At 46.0% G+C, this 18,730-nt stretch overlaps 1 protein-coding gene across 1 annotated transcript in view; it reads right to left on the bottom strand.

The window, feature by feature from the left end:
• ABCF2 (ATP binding cassette subfamily F member 2) overlaps window positions 1-3,879 on the bottom strand; it is a 31,554-nt gene extending 27,675 nt beyond the window's left edge. Inside the window, 1 exon segment of the mRNA XM_073632610.1 lies at window positions 3,725-3,879. The gene's annotated coding sequence lies outside the window, so the exon portion shown is untranslated.
• Between the last annotated feature and the right edge of the window lie 14,851 nt (window positions 3,880-18,730).

Here is an 18,730-nt window from a genome sequence, read left to right as displayed (position 1 = left end):
CCTCCCCCCAGACTATAACCCCACCCCTCATCTATACCCCTCCCACCCAGACTATAACCACACCCCTCATCTATACCCTTCCCCCAGACTATAACCCCACCCCTCATCTATACCCCTCCCACCAGACTATAACCCCACCCCTCATCTAAACCCCTCCCACCCAGACTATAACCCCACCCCTCATCTATACCCCTCCCACCCAGACTATAACCCCACCCCTCATCTAAACCCCTCCCACCCAGACTATAACCCCACCCCTCATCTATACCCCTCCCACCCAGACTATAACCCCACCCCTCATCTATACCCCTCCCCCCAGACTATAACCCCACCCCTCATCTATACCCCTCCCCCCAGACTATAACCCCACCCCTCATCTATACCCCTCCCACCCAGACTATAACCCCACCCCTCATCTATACCCCTCCCACCCAGACTATAACCACACCCCTCATCTATACCCTTCCCCCCAGACTATAACCCCACCCCTCATCTATACCCCTCCCACCAGACTATAACCCCACCCCTCATCTATACCCCTCCCCCCAGACTATAACCCCACCCCTCATCTATACCCCTCCCACCAGACTATAACCCCACCCCTCATCTATACCCCTCCCACCCAGACTATAACCCCACCCCTCATCTATACCCCTCCCCCCAGACTATAACCCCACCCCTCATCTATACCCCTCCCACCCAGACTATAACCCCACCCCTCATCTATACCCCTCCCACCCAGACTATAACCCCACCCCTCATCTATACCCCTCCCCCCAGACTATAACCCCACCCCTCATCTATACCCCTCCCACCAGACTATAACCCCACCCCCTCTCTATACCCCTCCCAACCAGACTATAACCCCACCCCTCATCTATACCCCTCCCCCCAGACTATAACCACACCCCTTCTCTATACCCCTCCCAACCAGACTATAACCCCACCCCTCATCTATACCCCTCCCACCCAGACTATAACCACACCCCTTCTCTATACCCCTCCCACCCAGACTATAACCCCACCCCTCATCTATACTCCTCCCCTCATCTATACCCCTCCCACCCAGACTATAACCCCACCCCCTCATCTATACCCCTCCCCCCAGACTAACCACACCCCTCATCTATACCCCTCCCCCCAGACTATAACCCCACCCCCTCTATATACCCCTCCCACCCAGACTATAACCCCACCCCCTCTCTATACCCCTCCCAACCAGACTATAACCCCACCCCTCATCTATACCCCTCCCACCCAGACTATAACCCCACCCCTCATCTATACCCCTCCCCCCAGACTATAACCCCACCCCTTCTCTATACCCCTCCCCCAGACTATAACCCCACCCCCTCTCTATACCCCTCCCCCCAGACTATAACCACACCCCTCATCTATACCCCTCCCACCCAGACTATAACCACTCTGCTTATGTAAGCCCCTCCCTCTCTAAGTGCCTATGTGACCTCTGATTGGGTCTCATCTCCTGATCACTTTTTGCAGTTCTGACTTTTTACCATCCCTGTGTACCCTTCCCCCATCATCATCCCTGTGTACCCCTCCCCCTCCATCATCCCTGTGTACCCCTCCCCCATCATCATCCCTGTGTACCCCTCCCCCATCATCATCCCTGTGTACCCCTCCCCCATCATCATCCCTGTGTACCCCTCCCCCATCATCATCCCTGTGTACCCCTCCCCGGACCAGAGTCTTGTAGAGCGGGAGAATTATCGTTTTATCTCTGGAGTTGATCCCTTTTTAATGCCAATATTCTGTTTGCTTTGTTAGCAGCAGCTTGGCATTGCATGTCATTGCTGAGCCTATCATCTACTAGGACCCCCAGGTCCTTTTCCATCCTAGATCCCCCAGAGGTTCTCCCCCCAGTCTATAGATTGACTTCAGATTTTTACCACCCAAATACATTATTTTACATTTTTCTACATTGAACCTCATTTGCCATGTAGTCGCCCCTCCCCCATTAATTTGTTCAGATCTTCTTGCAAGATTTCCACATCCTGCGGAGAAGTTATTGCCCTGCTTAGCTTAGTATCGTCTGCAAATACAGAGATTGAACTGTTTATCCCATCCTCCAGATCGTTTATGAACAAATTAAATAGGATTGGTCCCAGCACAGAACCCTGGGGGACTCTGCTACCCACCCCTGACCATTCTGAGTACTCCCCATTTATCACCACCCTCTGAACTCGCCCTTGTAGCCAGTTTTCAATCCATGTACTCACCCTATGGTCCATGCCAACGCACCTTATTTTGTACAGTAAACGTTTATGGGGAACTGTGTCAAATGCTTTTGTAAAATCCAGATACATCACGTCTACGGGCCTTCCTTTATCTAGATGGCAACTCACCTCCTCATAGAAGGTTAGTAGATTGGTTTGGCAAGAACAATTCTTCATGAATCCTTGCTGATTACTGCTAATGATACCGTTCTTATTACTAAAATCTTGTATATAGTCCCTTATCATCCCCTCCAAGAGTTTACATACTATTGATGTTAGGCTAACTGGTCTGTAATTCCCAGGGATGTATTTTGGGCCCTTTTTAAATATTGGTGCTACATTGGCTTTTCTCCAATCAGCTGGTACCATTCCAGTCAGTAGACTATCTGTAAAAATTAGGAACAACGGTCTGGCAATCACCTGACTGAGTTCCCTAAGTACCCTCGGATGCAAGCCATCTGGTCCCGGTGATTTATTAATGTTAAGTTTCTCAAGTCTAATTTTAATTCTGTCCTCTGTTAACCATGGAGGTGCTTCCTGTGTTGTGTCCTGAGGATAAACACTGCAGTTTTGGTTACTGAAGCCCCCGATTCACTCGTGAAGACTGAGGAGAAGAATAAATTCAATACCTTCGCCATCTCCCCATCCTTTGTAACCAGATGTCCTTCCTCATTCTTTATGGGGCCAATATGGTCTGTCCTCCCTTTTTTACTGTTTACATACTTAAAGAATTTCTTGGATTTTTTTTGCTCTCCTCCGCTATGTGTCTTTCATGTTCTATCTTAGCCATCCTAATTGCACCCTTACATTTCTTATTGCATTCTTTATAAAGTCTGAATGCTGAGGATGATCCCTCAACCTTGTATTTTTTGAAGGCCTTCTCCTTTGCTTTTATATGCATTTTTACATTGGAGTTAAGCCATCCAGGACTTTTGTTCGCTCTTTTAAATTTATTACCCAATGGGATACATTGGCTAATGCCCTTATTTAATATGCTCTTAAAGCAAACACATCTCTCCTCCGTATTCTTTGTTCCTAATATTTTATCCCAGTTTATGCCTTTTAGCAAGGTTTGTAGTTTAGGGAAGTTGGCTCTTACTACCAGATCTCCAATCCCCATCCCCCGACATCCCATCGATCGCATTCTGAACTCTTATTGGGGGATCTGAGGTACAAATCACCCCAAATATCTGTGTACCCCTCCCCCATCAGTACCCCGGATATCAGACATCCTATCATCCATATGCTCCCCTCCTCTCATATCCCCCTCCCTCGTACCCCCATCCCCCTCTCTCGTACCCCATCCCCCTCCCTCGTACCCCCCATCCCCCTCCCTCGTACCCCCCATCCCCCTCCCTCGTACCCCCCATCCCCCTCCCTCGTACCCCCATCCCCCTCTCTCGTACCCCATCCCCCTCCCTCGTACCCCCCATCCCCCTCCCTCGTACCCCCCTTCTCCCGGCCTCCTCTCTCCCGGCTCTCCTCACCTCTCCGGATCTCACACTCTCCTCCACGTGCCGCCGGCTCACTGACCAATCACAGCTCTCCTTACTCAGATGCCGGTGGGGAGCGCAGAGCATTGTGGGCGATATAGTTCTCCGCCCCCTTTCTCCGGGGTGACGCACATACACCGGAACTACATCTCCCGGCATGCCTCACAAACCTGACCTCACTTACCGCGCATGTGCAGCAAGGTGAGAGCGGGAGGCGGAGCTTCATCTCGTGTCCCGACTAGTGGCAAGGGGGTGTGTCTGCAGGCTGGAGCTCCGCCCTCAACATGAGTCATCTGACCTCCGCTTTTTTTTTTTTTTTTTTCATCAACTTTAATCATCTCTCTGTCAGAGACATTTCTACACACATAGGCCTGAAAATTCCATACACCCCCCAAACATGGGAGAGAGACCCCCAAATATGACAGAGACCCCCAAACATGGGAGAGAAACCCCCAAATATGACAGAGACCCCCAAACATGGGAGAGAGACCCCCAAATATGACAGAGACCCCCAAACATGGGAGAGAGACCCCCAAATATGGGAGAGAGACCCCCAAATATGACAGAGACCCCCAAACATGGGAGAGAGACCCCCAAATATGACAGAGACCCCCAAACATGGGAGAGAGACCCCCAAATATGACAGAGACCCCCAAACATGGGAGAGAGACCCCCAAATATGACAGAGACCCCCAAACATGGGAGAGAGACCCCCAAATATGAGAGAAAGACCCCCAAATATGACAGAGACCCCCAAATATGACAGAGACCCCCAAACATGGGAGAGAGACCCCCAAATATGAGAGAAAGACCCCCAAATATGACAGAGACCCCCAAATATGACAGAGACCCCCAAATATGAGAGAGAGACCCCCAAATATGAGAGAAAGACCCCCAAATATGACAGAGACCCCCAAATATGAGAGAGAAACCCCAAATATGAGAGAGACCCCCAAATATGAGAGAGAGACCCCCAAATATGAGAGAAAGACCCCCAAATATGAAAGAGAAACCCCCAAATATGACAGAGACCCCCAAACATGGGAGAGAGACCCCCAAATATGTCAGAGACCCCCAAACATGGGAGAGAGACCCCCAAATATGACAGAGACCCCCAAATATGAGAGAGAAACCCCCAAATATGACAGAGACCCCCAAACATGGGAGAGAGACCCCCAAATATGTCAGAGACCCCCAAACATGGGAGAGAGACCCCCAAATATGAGAGAGACCCCCAAACATGGGAGAGAGACCCCCAAATATGACAGAGACCCCCAAACATGGGAGAGAGACCCCCAAATATGACAGAGACCCCCAAACATGGGAGAGAGACCCCCAAATATGAGAGAAAGACCCCCAAATATGAAAGAGAAACCCCCAAATATGACAGAGACCCCCAAACATGGGAGAGAGACCCCCAAATATGTCAGAGACCCCCAAACATGGGAGAGAGACCCCCAAATATGACAGAGACCCCCAAATATGACAGAGACCCCCAAATATGGGAGAGAGACCCCCAAATATGACAGAGACCCCCAAATATGACAGAGACCCCAAACATGGGAGAGAGACCCCCAAATATGACAGAGACCCCCAAACATGGGAGAGAGACCCCCAAATATGAGAGAGACCCCCAAACATGGGAGAGAGACCCCCAAATATGACAGAGACCCCCAAACATGGGAGAGAGACCCCCAAATATGACAGAGACCCCCAAACATGGGAGAGAGACCCCCAAATATGAGAGAAAGACCCCCAAATATGACAGAGACCCCCAAATATGACAGAGACCCCCAAACATGGGAGAGAGACCCCCAAATATGAGAGAAAGACCCCCAAATATGACAGAGACCCCCAAATATGACAGAGACCCCCAAATATGAGAGAGAGACCCCCAAATATGAGAGAAAGACCCCCAAATATGACAGAGACCCCCAAATATGAGAGAGAAACCCCAAATATGAGAGAGACCCCCAAATATGAGAGAGAGACCCCCAAATATGAGAGAAAGACCCCCAAATATGAAAGAGAAACCCCCAAATATGACAGAGACCCCCAAACATGGGAGAGAGACCCCCAAATATGTCAGAGACCCCCAAACATGGGAGAGAGACCCCCAAATATGACAGAGACCCCCAAATATGACAGAGACCCCCAAATATGGGAGAGAGACCCCCAAATATGACAGAGACCCCCAAATATGACAGAGACCCCAAACATGGGAGAGAGACCCCCAAATATGACAGAGACCCCCAAACATGGGAGAGAGACCCCCAAATATGACAGAGACCCCCAAACATGGGAGAGAGACCCCCAAATATGACAGAGACCCCCAAACATGGGAGAGAGACCCCCAAATATGACAGAGACCCCCAAACATGGGAGAGAGACCCCCAAAAATGAGAGAGAGACCCCAAATATGAGAGAAAGACCCCCAAATATGACAGAGACCCCCAAACATGGGAGAGAGACCCCCAAACATGGGAGAGACCCCCAAATATGAGAGAGAGACCCCCAAATATGACAGAGACCCCCAAACATGGGAGAGAGACCCCCAAACATGGGAGAGACCCCCAAATATGAGAGAGAGACCCCCAAATATGACAGAGACCCCCAAACATGGGAGAGAGACCCCCAAACATGGGAGAGAGACCCCCAAATATGTCAGAGACCCCCAAACATGGGAGAGAGACCCCCAAATATGACAGAGACCCCCAAACATGGGAGAGAGACCCCCAAATATGTCAGAGACCCCCAAACATGGGAGAGAGACCCCCAAACATGGGAGAGAGACCCCCAAATATGAGAGAGAGACCCCAAATATGAGAGAAAGACCCCCAAATATGACAGAGACCCCCAAACATGGGAGAGAGACCCCCAAATATGAAAGAGAAACCCCCAAATATGAGAGAGACACCCCCAAATATGAGAGAGACCCCCAAATATGAGAGAGACCCCAAATATGAAAGAGAAACCCCCAAATATGAGAGAGACACCCCCAAATATGAGAGAAAGACCCCCAAATATGAAAGAGAAACCCCCAAATATGAGAGAGACACCCCCAAATATGAGAGAGACCCCCAAATATGAGAGAGAAACCCCCAAATATGAGAGAGACACCCCCAAATATGAGAGAGAGACCCAAATATGGGAGAGACCCCCAAATATGAGAGAAAGACCCAAATATGGGAGAGACACCCCCAAATATGAGAGAAAGACCCCCAAATATGAGAGAGAGAGACCCCCAAATATGAGAGAAAGACCCCCAAATATGAGAGAGACCCCCAAATATGACAGAGAAACCCCCAAATATGGGAGAGAGACCCCCAAATATGGGAGAAACACCCCCAAATATAGGAGAGAGACCCCCAAATATGAGAGAGACACCCAAATATGAGAGAGAGACCCCAAATATGAGAGATAGACCCCCAAATATGAGAGAGACCCCCAAATATGAGAGAGACACCCCAAATATGGGAGAGAGACCCCCAAATATGAGAGAGACCCCCAAATATGAGAGAAAGACCCAAATATGGGAGAGAGACCCCCAAATATGAGAGAGACCCCCAAATATGAGAGAGAGAGACCCCAAATATGAGAGAAAGACCCCCAAATATGAGAGAGACACCCCAAATATGACAGAGAGACCCCCAAATATGAGAGAGAGACCCCCAAATATGAGAGAGAGACCCCAAATATGAGAGAAAGACCCAAATATGGGAGAGAGACCCCCAAATATGAGAGAGACCCCCAAATATGAGAGAGAGACCCCAAATATGAGAGAAAGACCCCCAAATATGAGAGAGACACCCCCAAATATGAGAGAAAGACCCCCAAATATGAGAGAGACCCCCAAATATGAGAGAAACACCCCCAAATATAGGAGAGAGACCCCCAAATATGAGAGAGACCCCAAATATGAGAGAGAAACCCCCAAATATAGGAGAGACCCCCAAATATGAGAGAGACACAAATATGAGAGAAACACCACCAAATATAGGAGAGAGACCCCAAATATGAGAGAGAGACCCCCAAATATGAGAGAGAGACCCCCAAATATGAGAGAGACACCCCCAAATATAGAAGAGACCCCCAAATATGAGAGAGACACAAATATGAGAGAAACACCACCAAATATAGGAGAGAGACCCCAAATATGAGAGAGAGACCCCCAAATATGAGAGAGAGACCCCCAAATATAGGAGAGAGATCCCCAAATATGAGAGAGAGACCCCCAAATATGAGAGAAACACCCCCAAATATAGGAGAGAGATCCCCAAATATGAGAGAGAGACCCCCAAATATGAGAGAGACCCCCAAATATAGGCGAGAGACCCCCAAATATGGGAGAGACACCCAAATATAGGCGAGACACCCCCAAATATGAGAGAGACCCCCAAACATGGGAAAGAGACCCCCAAATATGGGAGAAAGACCCCAAATATGAGAGAGACACCCAAATATGGGAGAGAGACCCCCAAATATGAGAGAGACACCCAAATATGGGAGAGAGACCCCCAAATATGAGAGAGACCCCCAAATTTGACAGAGACCCCCAAACATGCCAGAGACCCCCCCAGACATGACAGAGACCCCTCAAACATGACAGAGACTCCCAAACATGACAGAGACCCCCACAAACATGACAGAGCCCCCCAAACATGACAGAGACCCCCCAAACATGACAGAGACCCCTCAAACATGACAGAGACCCCCCATACATGACAGAGACCCCTAAAATATGACAGAGACCCCCCCAGACATGACAGAGACCCCTCAAACATGACAGAGACCCCCAAACATGACAGAGACCCCCCCAGACATGACAGAGACCCCTCAAACATGACAGAGACCCCCCCAAACATGACAGAGACCCCCAAACATGACAGAGACCCCCCAAACATGACAGAGACCCCTAAAATATGACAGAGACCCCCCCAGACATGACAGAGACCCCTCAAACATGACAGAGACCCCCAAACATGACAGAGACCCCCCCAGACATGACAGAGACCCCTCAAACATGACAGAGCCCCCCAAACATGACAGAGACCCCCAAACATGACAGAGACCCCCCAGACATGACAGAGACCCCCCAAACATGACAGAGACCCCCCAAACATGACAGAGACCCCTCAAACATGACAGAGACCCCTCAAACATGACAGAGACCCCCAAACATGACAGAGACCCCCCAGACATGACAGAGACCCCCCAAACATGACAGAGACCCCCCAAACATGACAGAGACCCCCCAAACATGACAGAGACCCCCAAACATGACAGAGACCCCCCAGACATGACAGAGACCCCCCAAACATGACAGAGACCCCCCAAACATGACAGAGACCCCTCAAACATGACAGAGCCCCCCAAACATGACAGAGCCCCTCAAACATGACAGAGACCCCTCAAACATGACAGAGCCCCCCAAACATGACAGAGACCCCCAAAAACATGACAGAGACCCCTCAAACATGACAGAGCCCCCCACAAACATGACAGAGACCCCCACAAACATGACAGAGACCCCTCAAACATGACAGAGCCCCCCAAACATGACAGAGACCCCTCAAACATGACAGAGCCCCCCAAACATGACAGAGACCCCCACAAACATGACAGAGACCCCTCAAACATGACAGAGACCCCTCAAACATGACAGAGCCCCCCAAACATGACAGAGACCCCTCAAACATGACAGAGCCCCCCAAACATGACAGAGCCCCCCAAACATGACAGAGACCCCCACAAACATGACAGAGACCCCACAAACATGACAGAGACCCCTCAAACATGACAGAGCCCCCCAAACATGACAGAGACCCCCAAAAACATGACAGAGACCCCCACAAACATGACAGAGCCCCCCAAACATGACAGAGACCCCAAAACATGACAGAGACCCCCCAAACATGACAGAGCCCCCCAAACATGACAGAGACCCCTCAAACATGACAGAGCCCCTCAAACATGACAGAGACCCCCCAAACATGACAGAGCCCCCCAAACATGACAGAGCCCCCCAAAAACATGACAGAGACCCCCCAACATGACAGAGACCCCCCAACATGACAGAGACCCCCCAAACATGATATATTGTCTGATAGGAGAGACCCCCCAAACATGATATATTGTCTGATAGGAGAGACCCCCAAACATGATATATTGTCTGATAGGAGAGACCCCAAACATGATATATTGTCTGATAGGAGAGACCCCCAAACATGATATATTGTCTGATAGGAGACCCCCAAACATGATATATTGTCTGATAGGAGAGACCCCCAAACATGATATATTGTCTGATAGGAGACCCCCCAAACATGATATATTGTCTGATAGGAGAGACCCCCAAACATGATATATTGTCTGATAGGAGACCCCCAAACATGATATATTGTCTGATAGGAGACCCCCCAAACATGATATATTGTCTGATAGGAGAGACCCCCCAAACATGATATATTGTCTGATAGGAGAGACCCCCAAACATGATATATTGTCTGATAGGAGAGACCCCCAAACATGATATATTGTCTGATAGGAGAGACCCCCAAACATGATATATTGTCTGATAGGAGACCCCCAAACATGATATATTGTCTGATAGGAGACCCCCAAACATGATATATTGTCTGATAGGAGACCCCCAAACATGATATATTGTCTGATAGGAGACCCCCCAAACATGATATATTGTCTGATAGGAGAGACCCCCAAACATGATATATTGTCTGATAGGAGACCCCCAAACATGATATATTGTCTGATAGGAGACCCCCCAAACATGATATATTGTCTGATAGGAGAGACCCCCCAAACATGATATATTGTCTGATAGGAGAGACCCCCAAACATGATATATTGTCTGATAGGAGAGACCCCCAAACATGATATATTGTCTGATAGGAGAGACCCCCAAACATGATATATTGTCTGATAGGAGACCCCCAAACATGATATATTGTCTGATAGGAGACCCCCAAACATGATATATTGTCTGATAGGAGACCCCCAAACATGATATATTGTCTGATAGGAGAGACCCCCAAACATGATATATTGTCTGATAGGAGAGACCCCCAAACATGATATATTGTCTGATAGGAGAGACCCCCAAACATGATATATTGTCTGATAGGAGAGACCCCCAAACATGATATATTGTCTGATAGGAGAGACCCCCAAACATGATATATTGTCTGATAGGAGAGACCCCCAAACATGATATATTGTCTGATAGGAGAGACCCCCAAACATGATATATTGTCTGATAGGAGAGACCCCCAAACATGATATATTGTCTGATAGGAGAGACCCCTCAAACATGATATATTGTCTGATAGGAGACCCCCAAACATGATATATTGTCTGATAGGAGAGACCCCCAAACATGATATATTGTCTGATAGGAGACCCCCAAACATGATATATTGTCTGATAGGAGAGACCCCCAAACATGATATATTGTCTGATAGGAGAGACCCCCAAACATGATATATTGTCTGATAGGAGACCCCCAAACATGATATATTGTCTGATAGGAGACCCCCCAAACATGATATATTGTCTGATAGGAGAGACCCCCAAACATGATATATTGTCTGATAAGAGAGACCCCCCAAACATGATATATTGTCTGATAGGAGACCCCCAAACATGATATATTGTCTGATAGGAGACCCCCAAACATGATATATTGTCTGATAGGAGAGACCCCCAAACATGATATATTGTCTGATAGGAGAGACCCCCAAACATGATATATTGTCTGATAGGAGACCCCCCAAACATGATATATTGTCTGATAGGAGAGACCCCCAAACATGATATATTGTCTGATAAGAGAGACCCCCCAAACATGATATATTGTCTGATAGGAGAGACCCCCAAACATGATATATTGTCTGATAGGAGAGACCCCCAAACATGATATATTGTCTGATAGGAGACCCCCAAACATGATATATTGTCTGATAGGAGAGACCCCCAAACATGATATATTGTCTGATAGGAGAGACCCCCAAACATGATATATTGTCTGATAGGAGAGACCCCAAACATGATATATTGTCTGATAGGAGAGACCCCCAAACATGATATATTGTCTGATAGGAGACCCCCCAAACATGATATATTGTCTGATAGGAGAGACCCCAAACATGATATATTGTCTGATAGGAGAGACCCCCCAAACATGATATATTGTCTGATAGGAGAGACCCCCAAACATGATATATTGTCTGATAGGAGACCCCCCAAACATGATATATTGTCTGATAGGAGAGACCCCAAACATGATATATTGTCTGATAGGAGAGACCCCCCAAACATGATATATTGTCTGATAACAGATAACAAATGTGCCACACCAAGTTGACCATGTTGTAGATTCTTATCCACAATCTTTCCACCGTAGGACATGTCCTCCATATATGGTGCATATCGCCCAGGTGGTCTGAGCATCCCCCAAAGCATATAGAAGGGTATTTAGGGAGACATTCGGCAATTCTGGCCGGGGTAATGTACCACCGAGATAAGACCTTTCTAAAGTTATTACGTTACGGGAGGAATGGACGGGGGTTTGTGTGGCACCTAAGTCCCTTTCCCAGTTGGACCATAAGATGGGGCAGTAAGATGGGGCATTAGATGGGGCAGTAAGATGGGGAATTAGATGGGGCATTAGATGGGGCACGTGAGGTAAAATTGTTCAGCATATAGAGGAGTATAGTTGTGAAATAAGGCCTTGTGTTGTGGGGGACGTTGGACATCTGGTCTCAAATGCCATTGTGATCATTGACCAATTATGGTTTCTTGTCAGGGATTCCAACAGAGGACGGATTTGGAGGTAATGAAATTTCTTTGGAATATCTTTACGGTGTTGGAAGGTGACAATGCTCTGGGGGGACAGCAAGAATCAAACCGTCTTCAAGCCCTTACTGCACCACCAGTAATAGTTTTGGGGATTTTCCAATCCCGGGGAAAATAAAGGGCAGTTAAATATTTGAAGGAGAGGAAGATGTGGTGATATCAGGTGGGCCCAGTATTTTATAGAGTTCCATAATACGAGAGGGTGAGATAGGACAGGGTTTAGAGGTTTAGGGGGCAGTTGGAGGTGGAAGGTAAAGAAGAGAGTGGGACCGGGTCGGGTGACTATTACATCCATGAGGGTCCAGAGAGAGCTGAGCGGCTTTGTAGGAGATTGATAGGGTTGAAATAATGACTTAGAGTTCCACTTAAATTGTTTGTGCTCTTTTTCTTACCTGTGTACGTATCAATTGTTCTATTTAAATTGTTTGTGCTCCTTTCTTACCTGTGTACGTATCAATTGTTCTATTTAAATTGTTTGTGCTCTTTTCTCTTCTGTGTACGTATCAATCTGTATCTAGATGGAATTTGGAACTGCTGAATAATCATTACGTGTTCACTGATAAGAAACTCTTTGTACCTTAACCTCATTTGGTAATGCCGATAAGATTACTGCTTGTAGAGCTGCCTATAAAAGGCCTTTGAAAGAAGTAAAGGGTGCAGTTCTCTTGCTCCGGACTGTGACACAGACATATCTGACTCCGTGTCATTATTCTTATAGAAGCAATAATTTGACAAAGCAATATAAACTTAAAGCAACTTGTTTAAGAGTTGCCCCTAACATTTTGGCGCCCGAACACAGGGACTCACCAAGTTGCTACAAGAGGTGGCTGAGCTACGCTGACGGAACGAAAGGACAGGCATTCCGGGAACCACAGATCAAAAACCTGCGCAGGTAAGAAAAAGCTTTATTTTTCTTATATTCTGTGCTCCCCTGATTTGTGCCTATCCGTTCTGTCAGTTACGGTTCTCCTGGTTTTAAAACACCAGCCTCTGTAGTGGTGAGTCTAGAATTACTGCATATTTTAGTTTATATTGCTGGAATTATTTGTTGTCTTGTCTGTCTTGTTGAGCAAGTGAATGAGCCTTGTCAAGGATGGTATGAGTTAGAAGGGGATTGCCGAATTAAGCAACGGAATGCGCCCTTACCTCACATAAGTGAACTTGGGGGTCTGATGCTTATGCTTAACCTCACATCTAACTCATAAACCATAGACGGGTTGAGAGTATAAGCCCTGTCTGCTCCATAAAGCAAGGATAAGAGTGTATGAGAGGGATCCCAGATACAGGGGGAATAAGGTCTCCACAAAGTCCCGAGATCTAGTCGGATACCTGGCCACTTAAAGGAATGCTTGTATATGTTGTAGCCGCATTTTTGTATATGTTGTAGCCGCATTCTGGTTTGTTATTGGGCTAGCATATAAAGTAATTATTTGTTATTGAGCTAGCATATAAAGTAATTCGGTTTCAGCACCCTAGGAGGAAGGCAACGAGGAACTAGTGCAACTTGGTTAAGTGTTTTATATTGTACACTAAGTGTCCCACACTCTACCTAGGCAGGACTGTCAGAATGGGCCAGCAGAATACAAAACCCCGTCAGGGAAATGTGGCGCACTATACGGTGCCACAGATAATTAAAAACATCTGTGGGAAAGATGAAGCACAGGACTTAAAGGATGTCCTTCGTAAATTTAAGGTGAAAGGAGCAGCGGGCTTAGACCCGGATGTATGGAGTGAAATAAAAAGGGACAGACAAGGAGAGGTGTTAGAGAAGCAATGGATGCGTCAGGTTCAATGCTTAATTAAGGTCTCAAATAGAGCGAAAGAAGAGGGGTGGAAATATAATCCAGATTGTGATGGTTGGGATATGAAAGACAGAAGAACAAAAAATGTTGAAATTTTAAATAATCTTAGTTCAACCATCCCACCCCCATACACTGACATAGAACGTAAACCACACAAGATATATCCAGTACTTGAGGGGAGAATGGGTACCATCAGATTCTTGTGTATTGCTACAATATGTGGATGATTTATTGTTAGGCTGCCCGGACAAGGAAACTTGTTTGGCCACCACCCTTAATTTGTTGCGATTTTTAGCAGAAAAGGGTTGCAAAGTTAATAAGAACAAATTGCAAGTGTGCCAGGAAAAAGTTATCTTTTTGGGACATTGTATATCACAGGATACGAGACATCTCACTGAGGAGAGGGTTCAAGTGATAAAGGGAATGTTACCCCCACGGAATTTCAAACAATTGCGTATGTTTTTAGGTATTGTGTCATATTGTAGACAATTGATACCACATGCTAGCGCTTTGATGCAGCCATTATACGATTGTTTGAAAATTGTACCGTATATGCTTACAGAAGTAGCGTATGAGTCGTTTATCACTTTGAAAAAGTTGTTGATTTCTGCCCCGGCTATTGGTATTCCAGATTACACCAAGATATTTAATCTGTACATTGCTGAGATCACTGGACACGCCACAGGTGTTTTGACACAGGCACATGTAAAACAAAGACCAGTCGCTTACTTTTCAGCAGCACTAGATCCAGTATCTAGAGGTTCACCGTCCTGTGTACGGGCGGTAGCTGCAGTGTCAATTATCATTGATAAATCATCAGAGATTGTTCTAGACAATCCAGTTGTAGTGCATACCACACATGACATACATGCAATGTTGTCTCAAGTTCAGCCCAAACACATTTCAATGGCTAGGCAATTAAGATTACAGTGTACTTTACTCTTACCTCCAAATGTTACTTTTCAGCGCTGTACAACCTTAAATTTGGCCACCTTTTTGCCTCTTCAGTCACCAGATTTGGCAAGGGGGAATAATAGTGCTAATAAAGAAGATGAGGAAACTGACACCCCTCTGTTTAAAGAGATAGATGAGCACGATTGTTTTCAGCTCATGGAACAGGAGACAATGGGATTCCCACATGTTACAGATACACCAATTTTTAAATGCTGAGCACACCTTGTATATAGATGGTAGTAGGTTTGCTGATGACAAGGGTAAATATCACACAGGGTATGCTGTAGTGACTGATACGCAGGTAATTGAAGCACAGGCCTTACCAGCCCACATGTCAGCACAGGAAGCAGAATTAAAAGCTTTAGAACAAGCCCTAGAATACTTAAAAGAACGAGAAGGGAATATTTACACTGACTCTGCCTACGTTTATGGCGTAGCGCACGATTATGGCCACATATGGAAGGCTAGAGGTTATCTGACAGCAGCAGGTACACCTGTAAAACATGGAGAAGGGATTAAGAGAGTCCTGAACAATCTTCAAAAGGTTAAACGAGTGGCCATTATGAAGATAGCGGCACACACGAGCGCAAAAACAATTGAGGCAAAAGGAAATGCATTTGCAGATTTGACTGCAAAACAGGCAGCTCTAGGGGAAGGAAGCCCTGAGACCTTAGCAGCGGTAGAGGTGAGTATCCCAGAACCAACATGGCAGCAGCTGAGTAAATTACAGGAGCAAGCAGGGGAGAGCGAGAAAGATAAGTGGGTCAGAATGGGAGCAGCACCAGACCTTGACAATGTATGGAGGGAAGGAGGCAAAGTATGCCTACCTGCCTCTCTGTACCCAGCAATGGCAGCGGCAGTTCACCTACCCACACACGTCAGTTCCAATTCCATGTATAGGATTGTGAACCAAGGATGGCTCGCCCCTGGATTCAGTAGTACTGCGAGAAACTACTGTGCAGCCTGCCAAATCTGTCTCCTGAATAACCCAGGACAGAGAGTAAAAACCCCACGAAAACACCAGGTCCGGGCCCAATACCCCTTCCAGAGACTGCAAATTGATTACATACAAATGCCTAAGAGCGGCCCCTTTGAGTTTGTCCTCGTGTGTATCGATTTATTCTCAGGTTGGCCCGAAAGTTATCCAGTAAAATCAGCTACAGCTAAAGTCACAGCTAAGAAACTGATCACTGAGTTAATACCTAGGTTTGGTCTTCCTGAAACCATAGAATCAGATAGGGGGACACACTTTACAGAAATCATGCAGAATGTGATGACCATGTTAGGGGTTCAACAAAGTTTCCACACCCCTTACCACCCACAGAGTTCAGGATCAGTGGAGAGAGTAAATGGGACAATAAAGTTGAAAATACAAAAAGCTATGCAAGAGTTAAACAAGCCTTGGCCAGAATGCCTGCCTTTGGCTTTGTTCTCTATAAGATACACTCCAACAGGAAAAACAGGATTGTCCCCATATGAAATACTTTTTGGGAATGCACCTAGATTAGGTCTATACTTTCCACAGAGTATGCAATTGCAATGTGATAGTTTGACTGCATATGTGATACAATTACAACAACGTCTAACTAAGATCCACAAAAGTGTGTATTCTTCTCTTCCAGACCCTAATTCAATAACAGGTACACATACTCTGCTACCAGGGGATTATGTATATGTGAAGAAACACACCAGAAAGACATTGGAACCCAGGTTTGAAGGTCCTTACCAAGTACTCTTGACCACAGCCACCTCAGTAAAGCTGGAAGGAAAACCTACCTGGATACACGCATCACATTGCAAGAAACAACCCGAGAAAATGTCATCATGAAATCTCTACTTTTCTATAGTCTGTTTAAACTTGCCTTTGTACAAGTGTATGCCTGGACTCCTGGTATTAATGTAATTGAGGTAGAGGAAACAGCCGATTTACAATGGGTTATAGACGATCCTAATGTAGCGAATGTTTCAGGATATACAATGGACGAGTACATAGTAGTGGGTAATTTCACAGTCAAAGGACATAGGAAGCCGTTGCACATTGATGAAAACATAGGATGGATAAGGGCAGACCCATCATCAAAGGTAGATATAACGTTTCCATTAAACACTAGTATGGGTTTCACATACAGATGGAGGAAGAAGTAGTTCCCACATTTGAATCATCAATGCTAACACCCGTGCCCCACACTTGTATCAATGTATCAGTATCACAACAAAAGACAAAAGTTAAATTCAATGTAACTTTCCCTGAAATTCCAGAATGTAGGTACAGACAGTATGGTATGACACTTTACTGGGACTGTCAGGTACAGGGATGGGAATTTTAAACTCGGTAGAAATAGAAGAAATGAACAACAGATGGAAGCATGCAGGGGGACACATAGCTGACAGCTTGACTATCACAAGGAAATGGTTACCCACCGCTTTTGAAACCCAACAGCAAGAAATACCCCTATTACAATTTTTGGGAGGGTTAATAAATCACACGATAGGAGCAGAGCTCCAGCTGTGGAATCAAAGTCAACAGTTTGTAAATTTCACACAGTGCTCTTTTAACCTCTTATCCTATCATATACAAATAAATAGGGCCAGGACTGAACTACAGTTGGGAAATTATCATACCTGGATGAAATACTTTAAAGGTCTAACTGACGATGGTGTATGGTTCCAAGTAAAAGGGGATAAGGTAGAATGTGAGGAGAAATGGTGTGTAGGAAGGTTTGAAGCATACCGGGTAGCAGATGTAATGGAAATGTGTAAAATAGTGGTCATGCCACTAGTAATTAATGACGAGTTTTGGTATCCAGAAATATATGGGAAATATGTAGATAAAAGAAACAGAACCCATGATTTAACTCTATGTGAAGGAACTAATAAGGGAATGGTATGTGGCAGAAGTTCCCCAGTATATGAACCTTGCTTGTTAAAATACCAAACTAGCATATGCAAAATGCAAAGAACACCGATAAATGTGAACAATAGATTCATAGAAATAGGACCCCAGCATATTTGTATCATTACTAATGATAACCGCACCATGTCAGCATTAAATAAATCGGCGCCGTTTGCAGGATGTATAAAAAAGATTCAAATATTACAATGGGGTAACGACACCTATCTTTTTGAACCAGACGCCGATAAGGTATTCTCTTCAGTCCATGAGGTACATAATCTCACTGACACTACACCCTTTATAATTTCTTTAGACCCACTAAAACAGGTTTTGGAACAATCAGAGTTGTTAAGACAACACATAGAAACACTAGAACATACCCTACAGAATAACCTCGTATCTACAATTATTGACAAAGGTAGACTAGTACATCTTTCCTCACAGATACAACAGGATACTGCACCACATTGGTGGGAT

This window comes from Aquarana catesbeiana, linkage group LG05 (assembly GCF_042186555.1).
Source record: "Aquarana catesbeiana isolate 2022-GZ linkage group LG05, ASM4218655v1, whole genome shotgun sequence".
Taxonomy (NCBI): Eukaryota; Metazoa; Chordata; class Amphibia; order Anura; family Ranidae; genus Aquarana; species Aquarana catesbeiana.
This window is presented reverse-complemented; position numbering and strand designations above follow the sequence as displayed.